Raw genomic sequence first — 5,553 nt, 5'->3', positions numbered from 1 at the left:
CCACTAATTGGGCCACACACACCCCACTTGACTGTCATCAGTTGACCCCCATTTTCAAGATGAAAAAGATGCTTTACATGAAGCACTCTCCTAAATACACGTGCCTTTCGCCTCCCCTGGATGACCCAGGGGAAGAAAAGTCCTCTGAGAGCCATGACTTGTTCATCTTGGTTGTTTTAAACACAGCGAGGGGACTCTAACCACAGTCTCCCTCGTTTCCACTAATTGGGCCACACACATCCCACTTGACTGTCATCAGTTGACCCCCATTTTCAAGATGAAAAAGATGCTTTGCATGAAGCACTCTCAAAAATACACAAGCCTTTCGCCTCCCCTGGATGACCCAGGGGAAGAAAAGTCCTCTGAGAGCCATGACTTGTTCATCTTGGTTGTTTTAAACACAGCGAGGGGACTCCAACCACAGTCTCCCTCGTTTCCACTAATTGGGCCACACACACTCCACTTGACTGTCATCAGTTGACCCCCATTTTCAAGATGCATAAGATGCTTTGCATGAAGCACTCTCAAAAATACACAAGCCTTTCACCTCCCCTGGATGACCCAGGGGAAGAAAAGGCCTCTGAGAGCCATGACTTGTTCATCTTGGTTCTTGGAGAAACACAGCAAGGGGACTCCAATCACAGTCTCCCTCGTTGCCACTAATTGGGCCACACACACCCCACTTGACTGTCATCAGTTGACCCCCATTTTCAAGATGAAAAAGATGCTTTGCATGAAGCACTCTCAAAAATACACGTGCCTTTCGCCTACCCTGGATGAACCAGGGGAAGAAAAGTCCTCTGAGAGCCATGACTTGTTCATCTTGGTTCTTGGAGAAACACAGCGAGGGGACTCCAACCACAGTCTCCCTCGTTTCCACTAATTGGGCCACACAAACCCCACTTGACTGTCATCAGTTGACCCCCATTTTCAAGATGAAAAAGATGCTTTGCATGAAGCACTCTCAAAAATACACGTGCCTTTCGCCTCCCAGGGAAGAAAAGTCCTCTGTGACCCATGACTTCCTCGTTTTGGTGAACGTTAGTATGTCCACATTGTCAGTGGACAGACGCATGTGCTTATCTGTCAGCACACCCCCAGCAGCACTGAAGACAGGTTCCGAGAGAACGCTGGCTGCGGGACACGACAAGATCCCCAAGGCGTACGTGGCGAGCTCAGGCAATTTATCCAGATTGGAAGCCTAAAATGAGCAAGGCTCAAGTTGCACAGTAATGGCATTGATGTTCCCTTGCATATACTCATATATCTGTGTCTCCTTCTCTTTTTCCTTGTCCAGCTCTTTTGTTTTCACATGAATATATGTCCTTGTCACTTTCCCATGTGTTTGTGTTGTGTTGTGAGTTGTTTGTCACCTTTTGGACACCTTTGAGGCTGTTTTCTAGGTGTTTTTATGTGTTTGTGATTGCCTCCCCTTGTTTCCTATGGGGTTCGAGTGGTTCGCCGAACCGGTTAGCCGAACCGAACTCGAACAAGACCTCCATTCGGCGAAACCAAGCTCGAGCCGAACCGCGACCGGTTCGCTAATCTCTCCTAATGAGCCAAGAATTACATGTCTGCTTGCATAGCTAAAGTGTTTGACCGCATGTATAGAACTTAGCCTAAAAGATGTCAGACAGTACATTTAAAATAAATATGCTTTCCCAGATAAGAGTGCTCTGTGTGTCCCTCTTGCCCCAAAGCACATTTCGCCCATCTTCGTTGGACAGCACACCCCCTGCTGTAATTGACAACTCACAGGCAATGCACAATCTCTATTGAGGGCCTGGAGTGGGATAAACACCTCCCTGGGCTTAATTCTAAACTCAATTCTATGATAGAAGCAGCTGCACCTAGTAATCTAAGTTAAACATGGTAAGATTCAGAATCTCTTTGCCTATAACATGCTGCTCTCATATGAAGTATCAACACCAAAAAAAAAGATTTTTTGTTTGAGAAAAATCAACAATAGAATGATAAATCACCAGCAAGAAAAAGTAGTCAATATAATTTTTTTTTACCTTTATTAACCCCTTCAGCCCCAAGCCTATTTTGACCCTAAAGACCAGGCCATTTTTTGCAATTCTGACCAGTGTCACTTTATGAGGTTATAACTCTGGAACGCTTCAGCGGATCCCGGTGATTCTGAGATTGTTTTTTCGTGACATATTGGGCTTCATGTTAGTGGTAAATTTAGGCCGATATTTTTTGCATTTCTTTGTGAAAAAAACGGAAATTTCGCGAAAATTGTGAAAATTTTGTAATTTTCAAACTTTGAATTTTTATGCTCTAAAACCAACGAGACATGACACAAAATAATTAATAAATAACATTTCCCACATGTCTATTTTACATCAGAACAATTTTGGGAAAAAAAAAAAAATTTAAGGAAGTTATAGGGGTTCAAAGTTTATGAGCAATTTCTCATTTTTACAACAAAATTTACAAAGCCACTTTTTTTAGGGACCACATCACATTTGAAGCAATTTTGAAAGGTCTACATGACACAGAACACCCAAAAGTGACACCATTCCAAAAACGGCACCCCTCAGGCTACTCAAAACCACATTCAAGAAGGTTATTAACCCTTCAGGTGCTTCACAGTAACTAAAGCAATGTGGACGGAAAAAATGAACATTTTACTTTTTGCAACAAAAATGTTAATTTAGCCTCAAATATTGCATATTCACAAGGGTAGCAGGATTAAATGAACCCCCAAAATTTGTTGGGCAATTTCTACTGAACATGCAGATACCTCATATGTGGCGAAAAACCACTGTCTGGGTGCACGGCAGGACTCGGAAGGGAAGGAGCGCCATTTGACTTTTTTGAACAGAAAATTAGCTGGAATAGTTAGCCGCACCATGTTGCGTTTGGAGAGCCCCTGAGGTGCCGAAACAGTGGAGCTCCCCCACATGTGACCCCATTTTGGAAACTAGACCCCTCATGGAATTTATCTAGATGTTTATTGAGCACTTTGAGCCTCTGGGGGCTTCACAAAAGTTAATAGAGTTGAGCTGTGAAAATAAAAAAAAATTTTTTTACCACAAAATTGTTACTTCAACCAGGTAGCTTTTTTTTTCACAAGGGTATCAGGAAAAATTGCACCATAAAATGTATTGTGCAATTTCTCCTGAGTACACAGACACCTCATATGTGGTGGAAATAAAATGTTTGGGCGCACAGCAGGGCTCGGAAGGCAAGGAGCGTCATTTGACGTTTCAAACGCAAAATTGTCTGGGATAATTAGCGTATTCCATGTTGCGTTTGGAGACCCCCTGAGGTGCCGAAACAGTGGAGCTCCCCCACATGTGACCCCATTTTGGAAACTAGACCCCTCATAGAATTTATCTAGATGTTTATTGAGCACTTTGAGCCTCTGGGGGCTTCACAAAAGTTAATAGAGTTGAGCCGTGAAAATAAAAAAAAACTTTTTTACCACAAAATTGTTACTTCAACCAGGTAGCTTTTTTTTCACAAGGGTATCAGGAAAAATTGCACCATAAAATGTATTGTGCAATTTCTCCTGAGTTTGCAGATACCTCATATGTGGTGGAACTCAAATGTTTGGGCGCACAGCAGGGCTCGGAAGGCAAGGAGCGTCATTTGACGTTTCAAACGCAAAATTGTCTGGGATAATTAGCGTATTCCATGCTGTTTGGAGACCCCCTGAGGTGCCGAAACAGTGGAGCTCCCCCACATGTGACCCCATTTTGGAAACTAGACCCCCATGGCATAGAAAAAAAAAAACAGCGGAAGATGGGGGGGCGGCAGATGGGGCGGCAGCAGATGGGGGGGCAGCGGCATATAAAGGGAGCATCTGTGATTGTGAGACGGCGGCTGGGATAGGGTGGGGACGGATGGGAGAGGGCGCAGTGGATGCAGGAGCGGCAGAGGATGGGGGGAGGGGGCGGGTGGGGGGGATGGGTGGGAAGGGGAGTGGGAGGTGAGATTGGGGATAGTTACCCTACAGGATGGATCTAGGCAGCTGGATCACAGGAGATGAAGGAGGCAGCAGATCGGGGAGGGTGAGAGGTGGGGGAGGGAGCGCAGCGCAGATCACGGAGGAGACAGGTGAGCAGAGCACAGATCACGGAGGAGACAGGTGAGCAGAGCACAGATCACGGGGGTGAGAGGTGAGGGAGAGCGGACAGCAGATCACGGGGGTGACAGGTGAGGGAGCACAGATCACGGGGTGACAGGTGAGGGAGCACAGATCACGGGGGTGAGAGAGCGCAGATCATGAGGGAGACAGGTGAGCAGAGCGCAGATCACGGGGGTGAGAGGTGGAGGGAGAGTGGACAGCAGATCACGGGGGAGACAGGGGAGGGAGCACAGATCACGGGGGTGACGGGATGGAGCACAGATCACGGCGGTGACAGGGGAGGGAGCGCACATCACGGCGGTGACAGGGGAGGGAGCGCACATCACGGCGGTGACAGGGGAGGGAGCGCACATCACGGCGGTGACAGGGGAGGGAGCGCACATCACGGCGGTGACAGGGGAGGGAGCGCAGATCACGGCGGTGACAGGGGAGGGAGCGCACATCACGGCGGTGACAGGGGAGGGAGCGCACATCACGGCGGTGACAGGGGAGGGAGCGCACATCACGGCGGTGACAGGGGAGGGAGCGCACATCACGGCGGTGACAGGGGAGGGAGCGCACATCACGGCGGTGACAGGGGAGGGAGCGCACATCACGGCGGTGACAGGGGAGGGAGCGCACATCACGGCGGTGACAGGGGAGGGAGCGCACATCACGGCGGTGACAGGGGAGGGAGCGCACATCACGGCGGTGACAGGGGAGGGAGCGCACATCACGGCGGTGACAGGGGAGGAGCGCACATCACGGCGGTGACAGGGGAGGAGCGCACATCACGGCGGTGACAGGGGAGGGAGTGCACATCACGGCGGTGACAGGGGAGGGAGCGCACATCACGGCGGTGACAGGGGAAGGAGCGCACATCACGGCGGTGACAGGGGAGGGAGCGCACATCACGGCGGTGACAGGGGAGGGGGCGGGTAGCTGACCACGGGGGTGAGAGGTGGGGGGAGCGTGCAGCACATCACGGAGGGGAGGGGGCGAGCAGCACATCACGGAGGGGAGGGGGCGAGCAGCACATCACGGAGGGGAGGGGGCGAGCAGCACATCACGGATGGGAGGGGGCGAGCAGCACATCACGGAGGGGAGGGGGCGAGCAGCACATCACGGAGGGGAGGGGGCGAGCAGCACATCACGGAGGGGGGGGGCGAGCAGCACATCACGGAGGGGAGGGGGCGGGCACCGATCACGAAGGGGAGGGGCCGGGCAGCAGATCGGAGGGAGCGGTGGCACTATGACAGATGGAGGAGGACAGGGTGCACGATCCCTGTCCTCCTCCATCTGTCATAGTGCCACCGCTCCCTCCGATCTGCTGCACGGAGGTGAGGGGCCGGGCAGCAGATTGGGGGGAGCGGTGGCACTGTGGCAGATGGAGGGCGGCGGCGGCAGCGGATCGGGAGGTGTGGGGGTGAGGGTGCGGGCAGGAGATCGGGGAGACAGGTGGCAGATCGCGG

The sequence above is a fragment of the Anomaloglossus baeobatrachus genome, chromosome 7, assembly GCF_048569485.1.
Source record: "Anomaloglossus baeobatrachus isolate aAnoBae1 chromosome 7, aAnoBae1.hap1, whole genome shotgun sequence".
In the NCBI taxonomy this organism is placed as follows: domain Eukaryota; kingdom Metazoa; phylum Chordata; class Amphibia; order Anura; family Aromobatidae; genus Anomaloglossus; species Anomaloglossus baeobatrachus.
This window is presented reverse-complemented; position numbering follows the sequence as displayed.